Genomic DNA, 27,579 nt, shown 5'->3' with positions numbered 1-27,579 from the left:
GATGATAAAATATAATTCACCATTTTTGCTGCTTATTTGCCCTTATACAGATTGTGAGCTTTACCAGTTTGTTTGCTACTGAAAATTTATTACAAATGAATGACCTAGTGAAAATGAAGTCCTGGCTTATCAATATCTTGTAAGCAACATACCTAAAATTTTGTATTGAGGTTGTGTGGTGGTTTTACTCGGGTGGGCAGTTGAGCTCCACCAGAACCGCTCTCTCACTTCCCCCCCCCTCCTCAAAGAGGAAGGGGGAGAAAATACAACACAAAGAGCTCAAGGTTTGAGATGAGAATGATTTAAAGGGAAAGGGAATGAGGAGAAAAAGAAACAAAAGAAACAATAAGGCCGCATGGAAGCACAGAGAGAAAGAAAATAAAGTTATTCTCTACTTCCCATCAACGAGCGATGTTTGGCCACATCCTGGGAAGCAGGGCCTCAAAAACGCATAGCGGTTGTTCAGGAGGACAGCCCCCTCCCCCACGAGAGCCCCCTTTTTTATTGCTGAGTGTGACATCAGGTGTTATGGATATCCCTTTGGTTGGTTTAGGTCAGCTGCCCTGGCGATGTCCCCTCCCCATCACTTGCCCACCCTCAGCCTGCTGGCTCTTGGGGGCTTGGAGGGAGTCCTGATGCTGTGCCAGCACTATGCAGCAATAGACACAACACTGGAGTGATGCCAGTGCTGTTCCAGCTACGACTGCAGAGCACAGCACTGTGTGGGCTGCTGCAGGAAAAGGTGACTCCATCCTAGACAGACCCAACACAACTTCCACCCCTTATTCCATAACATTTGTGTCACACTCAGGTCCCACATAGTTTAGTATATAGATATTCTCATCACCATTGTTCTCTGTCCATTAAAGTATTTATACGTCTGTACTTCTTTTCATTCCATAGGTCTTTCCCCAAAATGTTCATAAAAACTGTTGATGGTTCCAGCTTCATCTGTCAAAGTGGTCACTCAGGGCAGGCAAAGTTGGTTTTCTTGACACCAGCATCAGCTTAGCTCACATCACTGTTGCACTTGCCCGGTTCCTTGTAAAGTTGACCTGTTGGTTCTGCAGTGTCCTCCTACAACACATAACTTGGATTACAGATTAATTTTCTCCCAAGGTTAAATCTCCTTGAGGCACACACCTGATATCCCTATCCTTCTGCATTACCCACCAGGTATACCCTGGTCCTTGGGCGAAGACAATCCCACGAGTGGGTTTGCCTTTTCCCATGGCAGGAGCAACCCACACCGCCTTCCCCATCCACTTCCCTACATGCACTACAGGGACTTTAGCTTTTTCCACAGTGTGTAGGGGTTTTATTTCAGCAGGACCAGGACGGCTGTCAGACCCCCTGTTGTCAGCTAGCCAAGTGGCCTCTGGTAGATTTATGTCCCAGTGTTTCCACGTCCCAACACCCAATGCTCGTAACATAGTTTTTATCCATTGTACTTCTCAACCTTCCCAGAGGCTTGTGGGTGATAAGGGATGTGATACACCCACTCAATGCCATGTCTCTTGGCCCAGGAGGTGACCAAATTGTTTCAGAAGTGACTCCCATTGTCGGACTCAATTCTCTCTGGTGTACCATGACGACACAGCACTTGTCTTTCCAGGCCCAAGATAGTGTTTCAGTCTGTGGCATGGTTTACTGGATATGTTTCCAGCCACCCAGTAGTTGCTTCTACCATGGTAAGTATGTAACGTTTGCCTTGGCGGGTTTATGGAAGTGGTCCGATGTAGTCAATCTGCCAGGCCTCACCATATCGAAACCCAAGCCATCTCGCCCCTGTTCAAGGGAGACTTTACCCTCATGGCTCGTTTGATTGCAGCACAGGTCTCACACTCATGCGTAACCTGTGTAACGGCCTCAATGGTCAGGTCCACCCCTCGATCACGAGCCCATCTGTGTGTGGCATCCCTCCCTAGATGTCCTGATGTTTCATGGGCCCATCGAGCTACAAACAGCTCACCCTTACGTCCCCAGTCCAGGTCCACCTGAGCTACTTCAATTTTCAAAGCTCGATCCACTTCTTCGTTGTTCTGGTTTTCTTCAGTGGCACGATTCTTAGGCATGTGAGCATCTACATGACGTACCTTTACAGCCAGGTTTTCTACCCAGAATCACAGAATCACAGAATCACAGAATCGTCTAGGTTGGAAGAGACCTCCAAGATCATCTAGTCCAACCTCTGCCCTAACACTAACAAGTCCTCCACTAAACCATATCACTAAGGGCTACATCTAAACGTCTTTTAAAGACCTCCAGGGATGGCGACTCAACCACCTCCCTGGGCAGCCCATTCCAATGCCTAACAACCCTTTCGGTAAAGAAGTTCTTCCTAATATCCAACCTAAACCTCCCCTGGTGCAACTTTAGCCCATTCCCCCTCGTCCTGTCACCAGGCAAGTGGGAGAATAGACCAACCCCCACCTCGCTACAGCCTCCTTTAAGGTACCTATAGAGAGCAATGAGGTCTCCCCTGAGCCTCCTCTTCTCCAGGCTAAACAACCCCAGCTCCCTCAGCCGCTCCTCGTAAGACTTGTTCTCCAGACCCCTCACCAGCTTGGTCGCCCTTCTCTGGACTCTCTCGAGCACCTCCATGTCCTTCTTGTAGCGAGGGGCCCAAAACTGAACACAATACTCAAGGTGCGGCCTCACCAGAGCCGAGTACAGGGGGACAATCACCTCCTTAGACCTGCTGGCCACACTGCTTCTTATGCAAGCCAGGATGCTGTTGGCCTTCTTGGCCACCTGAGCACACTGCTGGCTCATATTCAGCCGACTATCAACCAGTACTCCCAGGTCCTTCTCCGCCAGGCAGCTTTCCAGCCACTCACCTCCCAGCCTGTAGCGCTGCTTGGGGTTGTTGCGCCCCAGGTGCAGGACCCGGCACTTGGCCTTGTTGAACTTCATACAGTTGACCTCAGCCCATCGCTCCAGCCTATCCAGATCCTCCTGCAGAGCCTTCTTTCCCTCGAGCAGATCGACACACGCACCTAACTTGGTGTCATCTGCAAACTTACTGAGGGTGCACTCGATCCCCTCATCCAGGTCATCGATAAAGATATTAAAGAGGACTGGCCCCAGCACTGAGCCCTGGGGGACTCCACTAGTAACCGGCCTCCAACTGGATTTGGCTCCATTCACCACAACTCTTTGGGCCCGGCCATCCAGCCAGTTTTTAACCCAACAAAGCGTACGCCAGTCCAAGCCACAAGCAGCCAGTTTTTCGAGGAGAATGTTGTGGGAAACGGTGTCAAAAGCCTTACTGAAGTCAAGGTAGACCACATCCACAGCCTTCCCCTCATCCACCAAGCGCGTCACTTGGTCATAGAAGGAGATCAGGTTCGTCAAGCAGGACCTACCTTTCATAAACCCATGCTGACTGGGCCTGATCGCCTGGTTGCCCTTCAAGTGCCGCGTGATGACACTCAAGATAATCTGCTCCATGAGCTTCCCTGACACCGAGGTCAAACTAACAGGCCTATAGTTCCCCGGGTCTACCCTCCGGCCCTTCTTGTAGATGGGCGTCATGTTTGCTAGCCGCCAGTCAACTGGAACCTCCCCTGATAGCCAGGGGGGCAATATCTTGCCACAGGGTGGCAGCCCAGATAGGTTTACCTCTGTGCTGCCAGTTCTGTTTCCATTGCCGCAGACACCCACACAGAGCATTTGCCACCATCCATGAGACAGTGTAGAGATACAGTACTGGCCATTTTTCTCTTTCAGCAATTTCTAGGGCCAGTTGTATAGCTTTCACTTCTGCATACTGACTCAACTCACCTTCCCCTTCCATGGCCTCCACAACTTGTCGTGTGGGACTCCACACAGCATCTTTCCATTTCCGATGGTCCCCTACCACACGGCAGGATCCGTCAGTGAACAACACATACTGCTTTCTGTGTTCTGGCAACTCATTGTATGGTGGTGCTTCTTCAGCACGAGTTACCTCTTCTGTTGGTACTCCGAAATCCCTGCCCTCCGGCCAGTCCATAATCTCTTCCAGGATTCCTGGGCGGTTGGGTTTCCCCATTTGAGCCCGCTGTGTAATTAACGCTACCCACTTACTCCACGTAGCATCGGTTGCATGATGCGTAGTGGGGATTTTCCCTTTGAACATCCAATGTAACACAGGTAGCCGTGGGGCCAAGAGGAGTTGTGCTTCTGTACCAACAACTTCTGAAGTGGCTCAAATCCCCTCATATGCTGTTAATATTTCCTTTTCATTTGGGGTGTAATTGGCTTCTGATCCTCGATAGCCCCAGCTCCAGAACCCCAGAGGTCAACCTCGAGTTTCTCCTGGGGTCTTCTGCCAGAGGCTCCAGGTGAGCCCATGCTCCCCAGCTGCAGTGTAAAGTATGTTTTGCACAGCTGATCCGGTATGGACAGGCCCAAGGGCTACTGCACGAGCTATTTCTTGAGTTGTTCAAAGGCCTGTTGTTGCTTGGGGCCCCACTCGAAAGAGTTCCTCTTTCGAGTCACTTGATATAGAGGACTCACAAGCCGACTATAGCCTGGCACATGCATTCTCCAAAATTCCACAAGGCCTAGGAAAGCTTGTGTTTCTTTTTTGCTAGTTGGCGGAGACATAACCGTTATTTTGTTGATTACATCCGTCAGAATGTGGCGACATCCATCCTGCCATTTTACCCCCAAGAACTGGATTTCCTGTGAGGGTCCCTTGACCTTATTCTGTTTAATAGCAAAGCCAGCTTTCAGGAGAATTTGAATTATTTTCTTACCTTTCTCAAAAAATTCTTCTGCTGTGTTACCCCATACGATGATATCATCGATGTACTGCAGGTGTTCAGGAGCGTCCCCCTGTTCCAGTTCCAGTTCCTGACCCAATACAGGTTGTGATAGTGATTATCAACTCAGGCTGTACAGATGGTCAGCTAAATCTCATGGCACTGCTTGCAATCTCCAGTCAAAAAATTTAATCATAAAAAACTGCTTCCAGCCAAACTGAATTTGTTCCTAAAAAGAGAGATTTCATCTCCATGATTAAATGGGTTTGACATGGGCCAAATATTCACTTACCATTACCAAGTATATTTACAAAGTCTCCATTCATTTAAAAGCAGTGACTGAATTTTGGAAAATGTAATATCAAAACAATATCTTTCAAAGAAAAGGGTTTCAGGTCTGGTTGTATAATCTCTGTTTATGCATTAACCTATTTCAGAGAAATTCTTTCCAGACTTATTACGACTGGAGACTGGATCTTTTTTTTTTTTTCTTTCTTTCTTTCTTTATTTCTATGTACTTTATTCAGAATATTTTTGTATGAGTTTCTAAAATGTTAATATGTTTCAGTGTGAGTCAACTGTGAGATGATAACATCTATGTATTTTCTAGCTTTCACAGGGCCAGGCATTCAGCAAATAGCTAGCTAGTGAATCAAATTCAGGTAATCAGATCCCTGTCTGTCCACAACAACAAGCTTTGTCTACTGTTTGTTTTTTTTTTTTTTTTCTTTTTTGCTTGTTTGTTGTGGATTGTTAACATTTGTGTATTTAAATTAACATGCACTTTTGTGAATATGTAAAGGAAAATTTAGCTGTTTGAATAGGCACAAAACCTTATGGTTCTGGAATTAGAAATATGAATACTTCCAGGACATCTTGTATATCAACATTTTTGTAATACTTCCACAGTACCGTATGTTTTCAGTGGTTTTGTCCAGTTTAATTTCTCAGTTTGCGAGTGGTAAAACTTCTGCCTCCTCTCCAGAGAAATAAAGCAAATCCTGTTCCAAGGAGAGCTGACCATTACCTTTTTCTTTTCCTTCAGGATTTAAATTTACCAACCCATTGCTTGTTCTGCTTATATTTCTCCTCACCCTTTTGAAGCAAATAGGTTTAAAAGCTCCCACAAAAGAGAAAAGTATTTCCTTTTCTCCGTACATTACAGGTATGACAGTCCAGTGAAGGACTTCTCAAAGTCAGAATCAAAAGCACAGGAGCAAGACGATGGAGCTCCTTTCTTCACTGATAATCCTGCTTTCCCTTCTCTACAGCTCCTCTAAGTTTCTCCTTGCTCCATTTTACTAGCATATGTGTCCATCATACCTTTCATTATTGTGACACAAAATATCATCTTCATCTCTTGTCTTCTCCCTGAGCACTCAGACAACTGAAAGAAATGAATAGGGCAGATGAAGAGTACAACTGTGCTTTTTTAGAGAAACTGCTCAAAGATCCAAGGTTAAAAAAATTGAACTTGCAACTGAAAGAGTGGGAGGAAGATGAATACAGAGCCAATTAAAGCCTGCACAAAAAAGATAAGAACATCAAAAAGCATCTGTCTCCTCAAACTCTAGCATTTGATGCAATGATGTTCATTTTCAAAGCAGTACACAAACATTAATTATTCCTCACAATACATCAGTGAGATAAACAAGAATCAATTAATGCTAGCCAATGAGGTAGGAGGGAAAAGATTTTTATTTTTTTTTACAAGTATGTTAGGACAAAAGTTCATATTGAGGGGAAAATAAAACTTCATGAACAAATAAAGAGAGCAGTGAAACTAGCGATGATTATAACAGCACCAAGATGCTGAATTTTAGTCACTAGAAATTGGGTATTTAACCTGAGCTAGCCAGCCTGGAGTACCTTAAAAGTCCTTGGAGAAAAATGGTGACTTCCAAGTGTGGTTCACCCCACATGGATTTTTATCTTTGAGCATCTCTGGTGGTGTTTCTAACTCTTTTTGGCTATGAGTAAAACCTGGAAATTCAACTCCTGCAAAGGAAATATTGGTGGCCACCTTAGATACCTATGAGGTATCTAACCCACCAGTATAACCTGACAAATACAGCCAGCATGGTCAATGGCACTGGGAGAGGATCCTGCTCAGCCTAAAGAAAACACCCATGGTGAAATTCATCTGTCTGAGCACAGTGCATCACCTTGGAACATCCCACCTGGCCTCCAACTGATGATCCAGAAGGACGTAAGCTTCATTTATGTCCTTCATCATATCTAGTCTGTGTACAACTCGGTGCAAAGTGGCCATTCCAGTGAGGTAGCTCAGATGAGATCAGGTGGGTCTTGATATGAACCCCATTTCTGACTTTTGCATGATTAAATAAGGAGACACAAGTCCATCCCTTTGTATCCATCCTTGCCTTTCTTCTCCTACACTGAAAGCTCTTTGTAAAGGACTTTGTTCTATTATGTGTTTGCTCAGTGTATATAGTACAACATGGCTCTTACCAATGCCTAGGGCTCTCAGTACAGCAGTACAAGTACAATCATGAAAAAGAATTTTCTTTAGAGAATAATAATAAATCATTTTTTTTCTGAATAAGTATGAAATGACAGACGCATTGGGGGAAAGGAGGAAAGAAACATGAATGTGGCAAGATTGTTGTTATGCAGAGCATAATGGAGTGTAAATGGTAACCTGTATAGTTTCGAGAATACTTTTAGCTCAAACATTACTTTTGCCTTTAAAGGGGAAATAAAAATCCATTACCTAATAACTAGAAACTACTATTACAAAAATGAAACAACAAACAAACCTACTGAAATCCTGAAAACTGCACAAATTTTTATATAATCCATATGAATTATTGTCATTGTGATTGCTAATTATTCACATTGCTATAAACTGACTCTGCTGAAGGAGAATACCTTATATCAAACACAGTATTGCAGTCACAGGATCACTACACTGTATCTCTGGAATTTTCTTTATATGCAGGGAAAATTCAGACTCAGTCCGACATTTTTTCCCCAATTTATTTGAGCTCACTTAGGTTTGGAATACCTTTGTGTGGTAAACCTCATTGTTTAATTCTTTTGGATTAAGCTAGTTAAAATATGGCATAATAATAGTCTAGTGTATGGCTGTCCAACAGCAATATTTTTCATGCCTGTAGATTCTGTACAGGATTGCTGGATGTAATTGCAGTGAAGCCCAAATGTTCAATAAAAAATCTAGTTAATTCATCATATTCATGCCTTACAGAAAAGAGCAAGCCAATGCCCAGATAGACTCTGAATACATAATAAACCAAAATGAACATTTAAACTTGGAGTTTCCACTTTGCATTTTCGTATTTTTTTTTCTGTTTCGTTACTTATTTATTGAAAACCTCTCCTGAACTCTCATCACTGGCGTATCTGAATCATCAACTTATAGGTTGAGTCATTCTATTAATTTGGGCTTGATAACATTCAGCCAAATTTACAGACAGTAAAACATATTTGTAGGCAAATTACCAGGAAAGAAATAAGCAAAAAAAACTATCAGACAAACCCTAGTCCTAATAACTATTATTAGGCACCCTGTGGTTATCTACATTTTGTGCATTTTGATTCCAGTACAGTCTTTATTAGTGAGTGAAAGAACTGGTGTTATAACATTAGGAGATTGATCACTTTCTAACTTACTTCTTTTCCAAAAGATTCTTGTTAAAACCTACCTTATTCAGGAGAGTTTTGCTGTTATGTGTTGAGATGAAGCGTGACATTGAAAATGCAGTGGAGGGTGGGAAAACTTGCTTCTCAAGGAGACATTGCTCTGCAGTTCTGCTGATCTCCAAGTTCAGAGCTCAGCAGGCTTTAATCAGAGGTGACTTTGAACCTTTGCATGAGCTGGAACCTGTTAAGATATTGCCTCTCCACTTTCTCTTCCTGTGCAGCCCATCATATCCTGGTCAAACTCTGGCTGGATGTGATTTTAAGTATGTATGCTGGAGGTTGCTGAGCTGCATCCTAACAGCATCACTCTGTGTGAAAAGGCATGCCTACATGCAACAACATAACTCAATAAAGAAATACCTGAGAAAGCCCCAAACACTCAGGCAAGTCTATGTGGCCTAGTGCAATTACTCACAGTCCAAGTCTCAGAAGCTGTGGAGCCACATCAGCCTGATGCTGAGCTTTCATCTGGCACTAGAGCTATTCTGTGCAATAAACCGCTTCTGGCACCAGCTCTAGTTAAAAACATTTTATTATTTTTTTTTTTATTTATTTATTTTCTCCTGGGTTTATTATTTGTCTAGATTAGTGTTGGTTTTTTTTTGGCTTACTTATTGATTGGCCAGTTTAGGCAAGAAGGCAAACCCTGAATGTATAGGATATATATAACAGAAGAAGGTACAGTTGAGATGTCATTAGTGATTACAAGAACCTGGACTCAGCTCAGGCTGCCATGGCAGTCCATTGCAATTAGAGCATCTAGCTCATACTTCTGAGACAGGCTTCTCACAGGTGTCCTAGGTGTCTTCCCACAGAGCTGAATCACAGGGCAGATGCAAAAATTGACATCCTTGTGAGATTGCTATATAGATATGTGACATAAGACAATGAAAATAAAGGCTGCATCTTCACATACTTGAAGAGATGGTAAAGGGAATGCAAGGATCATAAACTGGTGAAACGTATTCACAAGACAGATAATTTTCAGCATATTTTTTCTAGTCTTCAGTCCTACACAGCTGCAGTGGAGATACCTTCAGAAACATGCCCTCCACTCAATACAATAACTGGAGGGATTTTATACATGCATTTCGCAAAAGGATGAAGAAGTTTTTATGAGGTCAAAGTAACAGATGTACTTTATGCATTCAGTTCAAGATATCCAGTGTTTGGAGAAAAAAAAAAAAAAAAAAAAAAAAAAAAAAAGAGTGAAAATATAGGATATTATCTTCTCTTTATATGTGAACATTCCCACTTAGTAAACTGGTCCACACCATTATCCTGAGTATTTATGTAATTGACACTTATCACTGGGCAAGGGCAATGCTTATCTAAATGTCTGTCTTGAAAGAGTCTCTTTCTCTGGTCCAGCTGGGATGCAGTTGACTTTCCCCACAGTAGTCCATATGCTGTGCTCTACACTTGTAGCAAATGAGACCTTCATAGACATTCTTCTGAAGCCAATTTACACACCTTGCCATTGAAATCATTCTTGTGATGTAGAAATCTTCATTCTTCGGAAAGGGATTTGAGATAATTTAGTCATGACTCAGAACTGGTAACGTTTCAATCATTCATCTTTTACTACTGAAATACATGCATTTTTTTCCTACATAATAGCATAGATTAGGAACGGCAGGGTTTTGAGGTGGTTGTTTTTCTCCTTATGTTTTGCTCTTGTGTAACATCATGTTTGTGTATGCATGATTATGCAACTATGTATTCATGTGTTTTTGTAGATATGCTGCAGCTACTGTCTTATGTGAACTTTTATTATATTCTTAATAATGTCTTTTCGAAGAATGGTGCAACCAAAAATAATTGTTTTTGACTATAATTTATGCCTCTATTTCATAAACATGTATCTAATCCTTGTCATTAATGAAATTATTAATTACGATATTTACTACCATCCATTAAACTCTTAAACTTTCTCAGGCCTGAAATTTCTTTCAACCAACTTTTGCCAAATCCCCTTTAGTCACCTTTTTATTCCTCTAAAAATGTCTTGTATTAAATCCACTCTTAAATCCACTCTTCTCCTATTACCTTTTTAATTGCCCACAAAACACTGTATCAAATGCTTCATTAGAGATCAGTTAACACATGTCCTCTGGTCAATAGACTCTTAGTCAGAACTACAAAACAAAAAGCAGAAAACAAGCAAGCAAACTGTCCACTCTATCATTTTTAGACACTGGGAAGAAAAAGTAGTAAGAGGATGCCATTGCCTCTAAAATGAGTTTTTCATCACCTACACATTTTCCACATACCTGTCTCCTGTATGGTTTAATTGTGATACTGACTGGAATAAAGCATTTTGTTTGAGTCCCATGAAGTGGCAATGATGTCAGAAGCAATTACAGTTAAGATTTTAGTTGCTTCTATTCCTGACCCCACATCTAGAGTAAGTTGGCCTGCATATTTGTAAGCAGCCACAACTTCACATCATTTTCATCAAATAAATTTTGCCATTGGAGACAGGCAACATTGCCAAATTGAACTTCAGTAGTGAACACAGTACGAACTGTCTATGAACATGCATAAATTGTCTCCTTTCCTTACCCTCATCTACAAAGAAGAGTCAAGGTCTCCTCTTGGTGAATATTTTCTGGTATGTATGGTGTTTGAGATACCAGTTTATGAATGTTGGACCTATGATGAAATAAGGATTACATATATATAATATATATATATCAGGAATATGTAATATATATGTAGCATGGCTAATAGTAGGATGCTAATGATAATACAACTAACTATAACAAAACATGAACTAGAAATTACATGAAACTCTGCAAGTTCAGTGTGAGTAGATTCATTGGAGCATGACTGAAAAGGCCTCTCTCCTGTACAGCCTGCCTTTGAATGACTTTGTATTCCTCACATGCAATAAGACAATTCCTAGAATGATATGTTTATTTGTGGGTTTTAAGATACAGAAAATTGAAACAATTCCTAGGCCATTCTGAGGTTACAGGTAAACCTCATCTGTCCTCCTATGCTCATCAGGGAAACCAGGGAAATTTATAACAAATAATTGTTATCACAATCCATTTTAATTTCACACACTATGCTTCAATTTAAGACTATTTACATAATGAAAGTGGCATGCTGAAACTGACAAAGAAGAAACTAGAACTCTTTCCTTATAAGTCATTTCATAACTTTAAGTGAATGGTCTAGACTAGGTCTTAAATTTTATTGCACTGCATTGCCTTTAGAAAGGTAAAACATAGTAGAAAAAAATAGCTATTATAAAATAAATATTTGTATTTACAGAGAAAAACGTACCACTATGCTAAAACTGTGTTCCTGATCATGGATTTTGGAAAATTTTTAGTCTATGTGCTAATAAATCTACAAATAAAAACAATTATCATAGAATTTACAAAGTTTTTCATATCTATAATTAGATTTTTATGTAGTTTCCTTAATAACTTTACTTCGAGAACTTAAATTATTAAGTACACTTCTTCATCACTTCTGAAGGATTAAGGCTGTAAAAGTAAACAAAAATTCATCTCATAACTGCAGATTGTTTCTGCATTCATATGCTTGCCAAATGCCCTCCCCAAGTGAAATAATTATTTTGATCTCCACATTTTAGACAAATTCAATATCACTTCTGACATTGAAGCTTCTGTACAGATTCCTTAGGTTCTCTTCTCCCAGTTACAATTCAGGTAATTTTTTCTAATTTACCATTTGAAAATTAATGTGCTGTCTTTATTGAAGTACTCTGTCAAAATAACTTTTTCCAAGCTACTTCAAAACTAATTATAAATGTAATACCATTTCATTTTGCTGCACCTTAAAACATTACATTTCCCTAATACAAATTTGACTCCAGGATCCATAAAGTAGCTGACTATTGTCTCAAATTAGTCTTATTATCTTGTTTTCCTGATAAAGAAGTCACACTACAGAGAAGTATCCAAAGCATACATAAGCAACCAAGAGCAATTCCATTACTGCACATAAAAAGAGTAAAAGATAAAGCTGGTCTTTCTCATCAATGCACAGAAAACTAGATTAGAGAAAATGAGACATATGTCAATTAGCTTAGGAATGAGTTTCCTTCCCACCATTTGGCATCCACAGCCTAATTACTCAAATATATTCTCAGAGAAAATCCAGGAAATGTAAAGAGTAACTGACATATTATTTTACGTGCTAATTAGTCTTTCTGTACATCATTAAAATGGTTCTGAAGCCAATCTGCTTGAACAACTGTACGCCTCAATAACAAGAAAGAAGATAAACATAATTATTACAAAGTTTTCTTCTTCACATCTCAAAAGGCAGCAGGTGTTTTGGACCGTCATCTGGTAGCAGATCCCTCAGACATGTCTAGCCATGGCTGTCTTCAGTGTTGGCACATTCTGGACAGACCAATTTTTTCTTGTCCTCTTCTGGCACCCAGACATAGCCTCATCTCAAATTTTTAAACAACCTCTGTTTTTTATAGTATAAGTCAAATCCACTTATAAAGTAAATTACCTAAATTCCTCTAAGCTGACACCTCTGGCACCTGGTCTTGTCACTAATATAGAGTCGAGTAGATTAAATCAAGGGTAGATTTTATTATAAGCAAAAAGAAGTAAGTATCCTTGGTGCCCTATGGCCGCGGAGAGCCTGTGCAGCTCTGTATGCCCTCTGCACAGGGCTGTGGCTGTGTTCAGAGCTGACCGAAGAGCCATGCCATCCCACCTGAGGGAATAACACATCCCTGCTTAGCTTAGTGCATGAAGTTGCCCAGAGGCTCTCCTAGAGGTGGCCTGGCACTGTATGACCTGTATTCCTGTCCGTCTCTGGTCCCCATCCAAGTGCCCATGTGAAGTGGCCATGGTAAAGCCTGAGACAGCCCAGAACCACCAATGCCATCGGGGACACCAGCCATGAAGAGAAGTTATGGGGAAGCACCACAGACCAAGCATGGCCAGTCTCTCCCCCCATTCCCATATAGGTCTCTTCTTTCCCAGTTCGGACAAGCAAAGGCTCTCTGTATCCCTTCCTCTGCCCTGCTGTTTTCTCTTGGCAGCTGCCTCACAGCTTTTGGCTCAGGTGACACTAAGGAAGAGAAATTCCCCAGCAGAAGCCCTGGTTTGGTAGCAAGGTAGAGGCAGGACCTAAAAATACACCAACCCATGGTACCCTGGAGATCTCTCTGCCTGCCTTGTATATGCACACATGTCAGTCTCTCATACATACATATGTAATCACAAACACGTGACCTCTTATGGACTACTCATCTTTCTTCACAAATCATGTACTTCTAAGCTGTGTTTCTAAGAAGGTTTTATATATTGTCCACACAGACAATAAAGACTTGCAGCAGATGATCCTCTCCAAACCCAAGAAGTAGGACTGAGATAACACTTCTAAACTTATTAATAGAAGATGTCAGGTTTGGCACTCCACAGCCCATTCTGTTCTGTTGTTCCAGTCTTTGGTGAGTACCATACTGACATACTAGAGTTATAGGTCATGAGGTCCCCAGATATAAATTCACCACTATTGTCTGTTGTACATTTTTTATAGAATGACATTTTGTACTTGAAGTGTCTTTTACTGGGCTTTAGTGCTTACATAGTTTACTTTGAAGTTAATGGACAAGGAAAGAATGGACTGGAAGGAAAACATATTCCACCGAGTAAAGCAAGTACATTACAGCTGTGTGCATGAGCATTTCAAGAATCTTACTCAAATTCTTCATTCATTTATCTCACTTTCATAGAATAGAATAGTTGAGTTGGAAAGGACCTTCAAAGATGCTGTAGTTCAACAGCCTGACCACTTCAGAGATACCCAGAAGTTAAAGCATTTTAATGAAAGCATTATCCAAATGCAAATGCATCTTGAACACTGACAGGCCTGGGGCATCAGCCACCTCACTGAGAAGCCTGTTCCAGTGTTTGACCACACTCACAGTAAAGATAACTTCCTAATGTTGAGTCTGAACCTCCCCTGGCACTGCTTTGTGCCTTTCCTGCATGTCCTGTCATCAGTTACAAGGGAGAAGAGATTGACACCTCCCTCTCCGCTTCCCATCTCATATGTGTTTTTTGTCTGTTTGTTTTAAAACTTCATAGGGAGACATATTTTGTGCTGAATGAGGAACATGGCCTTTGCTGCATGAGAGGAAATTAATTTTGAAATACCTTTAATTATTACTGTGATCAGAATATGAGGTTGCTAACTCAGCAGAGGCAAAAACAGTAGTGCAGAACATTTGTCTGTTCTGGTGGTAATGTGATTTATAAACACTTAGGTGCCAGACCTGGCTTGGAGATGGTCCTAAACAGCATGAATTTCTCAGCAAAAGATGCCACATAGTAGTGAACCTACCCTCACTTCACACAATGGCAGTACTTTGCCTGGGTGAAAATAAAAACTTTTGCTTACAGCTATCTAACCTGCAGAGAGTGGTTACATGGATGTTGTCAACCAGGAGATGACATGCTAAACACTTAAGTTCACCATCAGTAACACCAAAGGTAAGGAGTATAACTGAAATCCAAATGATCACCTCCCTTGATCTACTAGCAAATCTCTTCCTAATGTAACTCAGGAGGCTGTTGCCCTTATTTGCCATGAGGACACACTTCAGCCTCTTGTTCAGTGGGTCCACCAAAATCCCCAAGTCTTTCTCTGCAAAGATTTTTTTTTTCCAGGTGGGCACCCTTACTTGGTGGAATAAAACTAAAAATAATAAAACATAGTTTTATTATTTAAGTTACCCTTTGAGCATAGAAAATTCGTCACTAGTGATGCTTGTCCCTGTGACTTATGTAATAGCCAAGAGAGGGAATGTGTGGTAACATGAAAAGATACAGGAGCACGTGTCGCATGAGATAGGTATTATGGCAAATATGGAAGGTTTTAAGTGCTCTCATTTGTCCTATTTTTCCCCATCTCTCTCAATAAATGTGTCTTCTGACAGGGAACATTTTTCTCTAAAACAGGAGAAAACGAGGCCAAGCTGTGCACAAATTGAGTCTCAGAAGACCCATTATAACCTTCGCTAGAAGTGACCTTACACAATGCAAGTTGAAAATGCTCCTTCAGCTGAACACTGTGGCACAGTGAGGCCAAGGGACATTTGTAGAAGACTGCACAAATGAGCATGAACAGACCCCATGGAAGGGAGTCCTGCTCTCTGTACACTTTATGCTTACATTAAACAGCTGAGGGCCTCTCATGTCCCAGGATGTCTGATGTGCCTCACTCCAATAGCAGGAATCTCTCATTCTCCTCCTGACTGCTTCAGCTGATGCAAAAGCAGGAGCAGTATTCGTATTACTCCTTGACTTTTACCAATGGTTACTGCATTGGAGAACATCTATCCAGCAGTGCTTGTAGAGTAAAGGCAGCCGTCAGGTGCCTAGCTGTTGCGCTAGTGGGGGTTAAGGCAGAGGAGATTAAGGAGATTAAGGCACAGGAATGCTTATCTGGTGTGGTCCAAGTGGATTTAGGGTTGCAGAAAGGATACAGGCACTCTGTTGGAAATAAAATGATGCCAGCTGAAAGCAGCGCTAGGTACCAATGTACTACTGTATGAAGTAGCATGCCTGTACAGCTACAGTCATCCTCTCTAGGCAGCAATCCCAAAACAGCAGCTCAGGCAGTGCAGAATGGCTCTTGCCTACAGTGCAGCACATGAATCGTCTCTAAAATGGCTTGTTCAGACACACATGACGACCTCTGACCTGCGGTCTTTGACATCCACTTGGCACCTCTCTGGCCATATGACATATTTTTTTTGTGTGGATATTTTTGTTTCGAAGTATCTGAAATTTTTTGAACATCATGTCACAACCCACTAGCAGTGTGGTTTCAGAGTGTGATTCTGAGGGTATGTGTGGCATTACCTGGGCATGGGCATGAGATATCTGAGGAAAAAGCCTATACAGTACTAGAGGACTGTAGAGGATAAAGGAAACCAAACTGTGATCATAATGACTATTGGGAGGAATCTTTGGAGTGATCAGTCCATGAACAATTCATATTGCTTTGGAGAGAAGCTGGTTTATACTCGAGTATAAACTCATTCCAAAAGAGAACGCATGTGATGAGATATTTACTCATTGTGGACTACTTGTGGAGCAAGACACAGGACAGAACTGGGGACATAAATTTAACATCTGCATTTCAGTTTACATTTACAAAAGAGAATGTAAAATGCTCCTGTATCACCCAGTGGAGAAAAGTTCATTAACCAGATGGTTACTGAAGTGACAAAGTACCCGGTCAATATCTACATGAAGAATTTTAGAATAGCTACGTGAAGAATTTGGGGGGAAATGTAGAATATTTTAGAAAGTATGTGCACTATTTCTTCTTCTCCAGGCAATTGCTTTGCTGTATTCCAAATGTTTCTTCACCGTTCATGATTAACTATTTGAGAAAATTGGAGAACGCTCACAAATAAAAAACATGTAAATGTAGTCTTAACGATGGAAGGAAAAACACTCATGACAGTGAATGGCAAGTTCATTCAGAGCTAGAATTCTTCTCAAGATGGTTCTGTCTGTCCTGACAGACAAAACAACATACTGTTGTTTTGAATCAGCTTTCATAGCACAAATGGATGTGTTTCTATGGACCTCACTAACTAATCATAATTTGTTATTTTACTTTAAAAAGTAAAGTTCTTATCGAGTCTGTACTTCATGAAGTGAACCTCTGATAATGACAAAGTCCACCTTCATCCAAAAATAATCACACACCATAGAGCTTGAGTCTGCCCAGATGGCACCCCTATGCTCCTTGAGTCAGAGGAGTCACCACCCAGTGCTGTTTATGTATTTTAAACAATGAGAAGTTATTGTCAGATGGTCCAGATGAGGCCACAGTACTTAGCTGGCATTCGAACAAGATTTAGACTGGAGGAGTAACGCATGAAAAAATTGAAGAAAAACATTTTTTCAAGGTGGGACCCTGGTTCCTGCACCAGAGAGGCTGCTCACCACTCTCAGTCATGCCAGAGAACATGTACAGCACATTTGCACAACAGTTTGCAACAACAGTTGCACAACTGTTTGCAGGAATGTGCTGTACATGTTCTCTTTTTCAATGGAGGGTTTCTAAACCTGATTCACATTGTTGATTTGACAAAACATAGATGGGAAAACACTCTTAACCTCACATTCAAAGAGAAGGAAATGTTATAACTGCCTCTGAATGTGTGATGATATATCTACCCCAAAGAGAAGGGACATGGCGCGCATCTGGGAGATAATATTTGATGATCCCAGCAACTTATGAGCTCTGTTGTGTCTCTGAGTCTTGTCATGAAGTGAATGAACAGTTCATTCTTTGCTGTTTTGTAAATCAAGTTTCATAAATTTGTAGGATTTGTATTTTGATTTTACCTCCAAACTTGAGAAGTTAAAGACAGACAAGAAAACTTGATACAAAAAGGAAGATGCTTCATCTCTACTGTGGCACAATGGAAATCCATAAGCCCAGGACATTCCAAAGTGCTTTTTATCTGAATGTTTTGTGTACAAAATTGAATAAACTGACAACAGATCAGTTCTGATTTTACAAGCCTCTGGTCCTTTTAAAATGAGCTTTCTTTTTAATGTAACTTTATTTTTAATCTGCACTAGGAATAATTTACTCTAAAAGCAGTGCTGGATCATTTCTCTACTTACTTATTTACTGTCTGAATTAACCGTCATCTTTAATGAATTACTGTGAGCATTTCTTCCTATTAGTTTTCCCCAGAAAAGTACCTGAGGATTTAATAGCCCTAAGGCAGTCTTTTGATTTCTGACAAAGCAAAACTGAACTAAATTCACCCATCTGATCTTGTTAATGTCAAAACAGGGACAGCTTTTTCTATCAGTTATCTGGTTTTAATTTCTGAAGATGTTTGCAAATTTGGAAGCCTCAGCTTTACAAACATCAGAACATTTTTTTTCTTCTAAGTTTTGCCTTTAAAAATAAATTGTTGCCATTATAACAGTCCCTGTTAAAAATAACTTTCTTAACTTTTTGTATTGAAGAAACTCTATTAAAGTTTTTTGTTTGTTTGTTTGTTTGTTTTTTCAAATTGCTGTATCTTGGGGACAGGTTATTTTTTTAAGGTGTTGAAAATAAACTGGGAAACAAGAATGGATTTTAAATTAACTTTCTGCTATTGCATTATTGAATCATTGCATTTACAGAAGACACACTCTGGAATTGTAATAGCAATTTACGATATTAATTGCCAGCAATGGATACATATATTACTAAATAGAGAGAGATTCTTGAAAATATACTTTGATAAAACTCATTGTTGACCAAACAAAGACACTGGAGGCAAAACTATAAGTTGCAGGAAAATATTCATGCACTCAAGTGTCTGTGCAGTTCTAGCACAATTTTAATACTCTGTAAAATGTATGTTTAAAAAACACAGAAATGACATAAAATAGTTTTTCAGAGATCACTATACAGTCAATGAATACAGTTAATGAATAACGAAACAGTCAATGAATAACTCCTCAAAGTTAGCTAACTTTTCAAAGTTTTGCTTTTTCTCCTCTGACAGTATTTATTTGTCTAATATATGGTTATGTACTTACCATTTCATATTAGTTCTCCAACAAAGTGAGAATGAGAAGAAATGAAAATCCGATCCACTGAAACCACTACCATTTGCACTGACTTCCATAAGGCCAGGTTGCTATTTATTTTGAAAGCTAGAGTATCTAATAATCACGGGTTAACCTTCCAGCCATGGAAAGGTTATTTCTGCCTTGACAGAACAGATGCAAGTTCATTTCATAACTCTGAGCCTGTTAGCAGCAGACCAATACAGATTTTTTACAGCAGTTATGATTTGGATTTTCTAGGAGGCAGAATGGGATGCATTGTTTTTGTTTAACTAGTATCTGTTGATACTTTCACATAGGAACAATCTGATTCTGAAACAGGAAACGGGATGGGTGTGGGGGAAAGATTCATCCTCACCAGTGAAGACAAATTCTTTTCTTATTTATTTATTTTTTTAATTATTTTTTTTTTTTAATTTAAACAGCATTTCCAAGCTGTCTGGTAGACATAGGAGTTATAGGAAGCTTCAGAAATAGCCAAAATATCCCCAAACAGCCACAAAGAAACAAAGTAGCAAACAACAACAAAAAAGGCATGAGTTTAGCTTCTACTAAGGCTTACTACTCATCACCTGTCTGTATCTACATACTAAATCCTGGATGGTTACTTCACTCTGGACTTGATTGTAATGTGGTTGAATAAACAGCACGGGGAGAAATAGGTAAAGTGCCGTAAGTGTTCCCTGTCACACGGATTAAAGCATGAAAGTAAATGGGGCAGTTCCATTGGGAAAGGCAGGCACTTACCTTCTGTCCCACTATCCTTCCCCCTCTTTCCTTGGTGAATCTGATAGGGCAGGATGATTTGTTATGTACAAACACTGAACAAAAGGTCTGCTCTGAAGACTCCACACTGTTTTTGTTTGTGCTTTTTCTTTTTTTTTTTCTTTTTTTTCTTTTTTTTCTAATAGATAATTTAATATGCTCTCAATTGGTTAAAATGAAGTTGTTGATCTTTATTTTCTTCCATTTGCCATCTCATTTAAGAGGAATTTACTTAACTTTGCTTCTGTTTTTCAATTTTTAATCCTTGACCATTTTTCTGAATTGTTTAATATGTGGAATAAGTCCTGCATTGCCTCATCAGTTTTTATAACACATTACCTTTTTGCAAACATTAAAAAATGTCAGTAAACTGCTTTATTTTTCATCTGGGAAATCAAATGGAAAATTTATTCCTGACATTTTTCTTTTTAAAGACAGCTAACAGGATGAATGCATACTGGAGCAGAAAGTCTCTCTTTGATTACCTAGTCTGACTTGTGGCAAAGGACAAAACAGAACATTTCACTCAGCCATTCTTGCACAGAAATCTATGGTACCAACCTTCACTGCACAGCTCAAGGGTTACCTTGCTGCTTACAAAGCCCTACAACAAATATGAGAAGTATCTGCTGGCCACTGGCATGATGTAATAATGATGCTGCCCATAGTATATTGCTTGCACACATGAGCAAGCAAGGACCTCTTAATCTAGACTATATACAGAAGTAATTTGAGGGTTTACATAAATCACATACTGTACCTTTTTTACTCAGCCAACGGGGGAAAGAACCATAATACCATGAACTGTTTCATCCTGAGCAAATTCCAGTGAGGTAATGAATTAAGGCATAGTTTAAATAAGATATGTCTCAGTTAGGCTGGTTCCTAGGCTACCGTAGGCTTTCCTTTGGGTTCTCATACCTGCTATCTCCCCATGCTCTGCTGCCTGGCATATTCTTAGTACCACATCTGAGAAGGAGTAATGGTCTCGGAGGTGTTTCTCAACTAGCTAGACATGGGTGACCTCTTTATTCCTCATTTAATTTTCTGTCTGGTGAAGAGAAAAGGTCATTTGAACTCCATGAGATGAAACTGTCCCAGCCCCTACTATTCCAACTTCTAGCCATGTCTTTCTAAAACATTTTCTTTTAAGATTTTCTAGTATGTTTCCAGACACTGCATATCAAAGACTTTATGTAAGACTACATAAAGATTGATAGACTGTGTAGAGCTTCTCAGCCACAATCAAATCAATGTTTAACCAAATTCCCAATAAACTAAATAGACTATGAAAAGTGTTTAGGCTTCACATTCTACTAACTAACTATTAGGAGCACTCCAAGATAAATATTTTTTTCAAGTTTTCTATGAAATATATCATGATTTTCCCCCTTGAAATCTACCTTGAAATCCAATAAAAATATCAAAAAAAATTATTAATAAAAAAAAATCTTGCAAGCCCTTAGGAAAAAAAAAATCACATTCACCATTAAACAAGTATATAATAGATCTTTTTCAAATGCATTTTTTTAAAGTTTATATTTATTTATTAAAGAATTAGTTTTATATAACAGGAGATCTTAAAAAGAGATTTTGGCAGCTTCATCTGAAAGAATGACAAGATTTCACATATACTTTTCTCTTTAGCATTTGCAGTTTTAGATTTGCACTGCACTGAAGTGCTTAATTTTCAACATTCAAAAAAGACATTTCTGGAACCAGGAAATATTTCCTGTTCAAGTATTTCCTGTTAAACTAGGCCCTGAAGACTGTTTAACCCTTTCTAAGACATCGACCTTTTGCGGCAATATTCTTGGCAAGAATACTTGATTAGGGACAAAAAGGTCTTTCTTTAATTTACATGCTTGCACAAATCTCAGAGGTGCTTCTCAAACCCAGCATTTTTCAGAGACAGCTGTACAATGGGTAGAGGAATTCCTGAAGGTTCACTGCACATATGTTGTGTCAGTTGAATAAAGAGAAAAGGTAGTATAAAAGTTGAATAGTTATAAAATTCTATAGGTCAAAACTTCAGAGAAACAGCTGCAAAGAAACAAGTGAAGGTTATACTTTAGCACTTATTGTGAAAAATGTCAGAAGACTGTTGTTTCTCCTATCTGAGTAGATGAACTGTTCATTCTGGTGAGTAATGATGGTCAATATTTAAAAGCTATGCTATATTTGTCACATTAAAAAAAATGGATGAAAAATGCAATGTAGAAACTCATTTATGTATCTCTTTTTCTTTATAACTGTTAACTCCCCCCACCCCCAAAAAAAAAAAAAAAAAAAAAAAGTATTTGGAGATCTAAAGGGAAGAAGAGTTTCAGTAATTCAGACCCAGCAAATAGGTTTTTTTGTTTTTGCTTTTGTTTTTTTTTTTAGTGATAAGGCAATCAAAATCAACAGCAAGTTATTGACAAATGTAGAATAAGACAACTCTTGACAAGGATCTAGCTACAGAATTTCATTTCCTGATAAAGAAATTAGGATCCAACACAGAGAATTTAAGCATATGTCAAATTACAGACAGATATATTGATTCTGCATTACAGTTTTGCTGGATCTGGTCCCTAAATCAGTTTGCTAAAAATATACACTTTAAACAAAGAAGAAAGACCTACAGAAAGCAGGAATCCCATAAGATAGGTAGTTGCTAGATTCTGAATTATAATTTATTATTGTAGTAATTTTTTAAAACTTGCTGATGCACTCAAGGAAAAGCAGTACCAGCAGCTCTGAAAACTGTGGAACCAGGTCCAATACTGACTAAAATATAAGGCGAAGTAATTGTAACAAAATGCTCTCTATTCAATTTACACTAAAGGAGACTGTTCTTGCAAAGATTACTTTAGACAAACACCTCTTCCTTTAGTTTACTTTGCTAAGGATAAAATCCTAATTGCATTGCATTTACTTAAAGAATAGGAAAAAAAATCAAAGCAAATATTTCTGTAGGAGAGCATGTTTGTAGCCCTGTTAAGTATGCTGTAGTGCCAGGCTAGCAGCTGTTCTGAGGTGAAGACATGGTCTCAACTTTGTCGGGTGAACCAAGAGACACGGGAGTGGTAAGCGCCTTCAGCACTCATGTTCTCCTGTTCACTTTCTCTGTTATTAGCTTGACATTTAAGGCACTGTTATTGCTGATGTGATGTTGAAAACTCTCAAGCAGACAGGAGAACTTGGGTTTCTAGTACGCTCACTGATTTCTCAAATAAATGAACTTTTGTAGACAAGGAAGGCATTGCTTTATTTACACATGCATTTTAAAAATTAAGCCCTGTTGTTGCCCACTCATGAGTCTAATCAAAACAAATAAATAAAAAAAAAAAAAAAAAAAAAAAAAAGCTTCAGATGCCTACCTCGAGGAATGAACATGAGTTGTGAGTCCTAAGCAGGAACAGGTGCCTCCTAGTACTAGAAGATGCCAAAGTCCTAACAAACAATAAGACTGAAGTCACAAATGTTTCTTTTACTTTCTTTTGTTTTGTTTACTCAGAAAATTAAGTTAATATGATCCTATTTTGATTCAGCTTAGAAAATCCACAAAATCATAGGATTTTTCTGGAGTGGGAATGTGTTCCAGAAAATCTGATCCTAAGTGATACAATATTGGACCAAGGTATGAAGCAGAAAATAAACATATAATAAAGAATAAGCCCAAAGTTGATAAAAATGTACAATATCTAGTACATTATAACACAGTGTTTAATATCCCGTAATACTATAACAGCCCCCGCCCCCCCCCCCCCCCCCCCCCCCCAAAAAAAAAAAAAAAGAAGAAACTGCTGAAAATAAAAGTAGCTTTAGCTGTACGACCGTAGGAACAATGTAATTTCCCAGTTCTTTACCCTTAAAAGTCTGGAGAGATACTTGTAATTTAGTTTGCATCAGGCTACCAAAACATGGATAAATCTGGATATTTATTGATTTTTTCTTGTTTTTCATCCGTCTGATTAGAACAACAGAAAACCAACCATATGAGCCAGGACTTTTGTAGGGAGTATTTGTGAGGAGGAAACAAGTACTAAAGCACTAAATTGCATGCCTTATCTCATTTCCTAATGAATCATTAAAAAGCAAATAAGCAGTAAAGCACCAAATTGCATTTGTTATATCATTTCCTAATTTTTATTTTTAAGTTTCATTTTTATTCACTTGGTCCAAATATTTCCTGACATCACACAAACAAAAGTTGAAATTACTTGTTAAAGTTCTTACAGAATCCTTATTGACAAACACCAAATAATAGGTTTAAAATTGCTAGTAACACTAATCTCATGGAAGATAAGATAAACCTTTCACTTATCATTCAAATTATCTTAAAGTATCCTCTTCTGATATCTTTATCCCTTTTTGAATCCACTTGGAACATAATTGTGAATATTTGTATAAAACTCTTACCTTTTGAACATTGGGAACCAGTCTTGAACTTTATGATGAGTAGCTACTCAAGTAGGACTTATGACATCAAGTGAGTTCATGGCAATGATGCGGTATCAGAACCTTGACAGAAATTCAGCTGTCTATGATGAAAGTCATCATCAAAAGTGCTTAGGAGTCACTTTTCTACATTGGATGCACAACAAAGAATTTTCAAGTAGATTTTATTTCCCCTTCCCTTCCCTTCCTTCCCTTCCCTTCCCTTCCTTCCCTTCCCTTCCCTTCCCTTCCCTTCCCTTCCCTTCCCTTCCCTTCCCTTCCCTTCCCTTCCCTTCCCTTCCTTCCCTTCCCTTCCCTTCCCTTCCCTTCCCTTCCCTTCCCATTTTCCCTTGTCTTTCCTTGTCTTCCCTTGTCTTTCCCACTGTTTTCCTTCTTTCTTTCTTCTTGCTGTCTTTCTTTTCTTGCTTTCTTGCATTCTTTCAATACAAAACAAGGTTCTCTAATTTTTATCTGTGAAATATTTCAATGAAAATAAAATGCAGTTTTCCTGTGTTCCATAGAAATGTATCAGATAATGTTAGTACTTCACTTACATCTTTAAAGTAAAGCTCAGTTTAACAGCAAATGTATGCTATCTAGTCTGTTAACCTATTCCTGATTTTCAGCTTAAAACATGAATGCCTATTTGTTTATTTTTAAGGCAAATGTGCTTAACTGGTGTAAATATATATATATATATATATATATATATATAAAATTCCTAATATAGATAGTGATTACAGTTTTGTGTGATGTGGTTTCTTGGTTTCTACAATACTTCCGACACTGAAAACTGTTACTTACAACCTGCAAATTTGATCGAGCATAATTTTATATTGATAATTAATTAAAATGGAGAACACACAGTCTGGTACCTGACAACAACTTATGTCAGTTGTGCTGTGGAATGAGTCTCTCACTCTAGGTGCCCATCTCTCTGCTGACAAGAGGAAGCAGAGACAACCAGCTTAGACTACTCATCTAGCTTTTAAACATCCAAGTGTAGCAGAGATGATGCCACCCTTGATAATGTACAAATCTACCTTATAGCTAACTTAAAAAGAGAGGAACAAAGCACTTTTAGAAACTATATCCATTCACAGTTTGTGTACAAAATATTTCAAGTAGCTTCCATCTAGGAATATCAGCTGCTTATCCCTGATGCTTATTGATAGAAACAGGTCTGATTAAAAAAAAAAAAAAGAAAGAAGGCTAGGACACCAAACAGTGATCAGCCAGTTCAGGGAAAGCGGTCCATGAATAAGGGTAGAATTCAAGGCACCACTGTAATGTTTGAAAGTACCATCAAGCTGACACTGCTGCAATGCAGTGGAGAAATGGGACAATGAGAATGGGAAATTTATCATTGCATTGTTTCAGTAAATGTTAGTAAACAGAAAAAAAAATCAATTTCTCATCAGACACAGTTGCCATAGTAAACAACTAAGGAAAAATAATAAGCAATGATTAAACAGAGCAAGTCAACTTTAGTATCATTAAAGTATTTGCAGAGATAGTTTCACTGTTTGTAACATTAGAAATTTAATTGCAAAGAAATTAACTCCAGGCCTGGTTACCAAGCTGTATGAAAATATTTTTAATTGAAATTCAGATTGTCAGAAACATATTCAGATTTTTTAATCTCCTTCTGCACATTCAACTAATTTGACCTAAAGCAGCATTCGAGGATAGCGGCACTTCTTCACTATTCCTGTAATACATAATAGTTTTCGGTTACATAACAGCTTACAGTAAGGAATCAGGAATTTAGGAATCATGCTGTGGTATAGTATTTTTGTGTTATTTTGGAGAACATATAATTAATAAATTATGAACTAAAATTTATGCTATGGTTATTTGTAGTTGTAGGTTTGTATAATATGTCTTGTGTCATCTAGCCCTATTTTCTAACACAATATCCATGGGATTCTGCCAAAGATCTACATGTAGAACTTTATGTTGTTTTTACAGAAAGGGCATAAGAATTACTAAACTGGGCCACAAATGTCATTTTGTCACTATTTTTTATCCAAGAATGGCCAAGGATGCATACAGAAAACCATAGCAAATATACATTCTGTCCAAGATGACTTGTGAGCTTTGACACTGAAGTTCTGAGATTAGTTTGAGCATTATGGAAAAACTGTCCACAAAATGGAATTATCATTCCTAGTTTTCTACTTTTCTCTGGCCTATAAATAGACACTAATATGAGCAGGGCAGTTCAACATACCTATTTTAGACACGTACTTTTACATGATACAATTTATGAATGTCTCTTTCTCTTCACTGATTAAAAAATTAATAAAAATGGTGAATTGATAATCAATATATGCTAAATTAATATATGGTTAATATAAGTCTTTATCCTGTACCTTAAGCTTTGCTTCCCTTCACTCCTAGCAAATGAACCAGTAAGACAGGAAAAAAATAAATATTGCGAGGCTTTCTACACTGTAGCAAACATGTTTCTCTTCATTACTACTAATAAAAATATATAAAAGAAGGCATACAGAACTCAGGTAGTCAGCCCTATGACAGGGATTGTGTTATTTTTTGTCTTGAATTAATCATAATCCAGTCCAGGGGAGTTTTAGGTTGGATATTAGGAAGAACCTCTTTACTGAAAGGGTTGTTAGGCATTGGAATGGGCTGCCCAGGGAAGTGGTTCAGTCACCATCTCTGGAGGTCTTTAAAAGACATTTAGATGTAGAGCTTAGTGATATGGTTTAGTGGAGGACTTGTTAGCGTTAGGTCAGACGTTGGACTAGGTGATCTTGGAGGTCTCTTCCAACCTAGATGATTCTGTGATTCTGTGATTCTATGATTTGACCACCTAAAGTCTTGTTAATATTGATTACATGTTGTGACAAGAAGAAAATCATAGAATCACAGAATCATAGAATATCCTGAGTTGGAAGGGACCCATAAGGATCATCGAGTCCAACTCACGGCACCACACAGGTCTATCCAAAAATTCAGACCAAGTGACTAAGTGCACAGTCCAAACGCTTCTTAAACTCCGACAGGCTTGGTGCAGTGACTACTTCCCTGGGGAGCCTGTTCCAGTGATCTGGAACAAAACAAAATTTTTTTTTTTTTTTTTTTTCCTCCAGTGATCTGGAACAAAAGAAATCTGTGGGTTTGTTGCCTTCTTGACATATAAGAGATTTTCTTTAAAAGTATTTTGTGATTGCAAGGCATAACAAGAATGGAGGCCATAACTGCCAAATATCCTGGTGTTTCAGCAAAAACAAACAAACAAAAAAATCTGAATTCCCCCTAAAATAATAGTAACTGGTAAATTAAACTGCCTCCCAAGCAGTCCAGGCAAGAAAAGGCAAGAC

At 38.8% G+C, this 27,579-nt stretch overlaps 1 long non-coding RNA gene across 1 annotated transcript; it reads right to left on the bottom strand.

Moving 5' to 3' along the window:
- Positions 1–4,925: 4,925 nt before the first annotated feature.
- Positions 4,926–19,062, bottom strand: LOC121063640. The gene is made up of 3 exons (XR_005816118.1): positions 19,016–19,062; positions 6,075–6,138; positions 4,926–4,980 (listed from the first exon to the last, which is right to left on the bottom strand). It is a non-coding gene; the product is annotated as an uncharacterized LOC121063640 (long non-coding RNA).
- Positions 19,063–27,579: the final 8,517 nt, after the last annotated feature.

This window comes from Cygnus olor, chromosome 1 (genome assembly GCF_009769625.2).
Source record: "Cygnus olor isolate bCygOlo1 chromosome 1, bCygOlo1.pri.v2, whole genome shotgun sequence".
Classification (NCBI taxonomy): Eukaryota; Metazoa; Chordata; class Aves; order Anseriformes; family Anatidae; genus Cygnus; species Cygnus olor.
The sequence above is the reverse complement of the archived record's forward strand: the minus strand, read 5'-3'. Positions and strand labels throughout refer to the sequence as shown.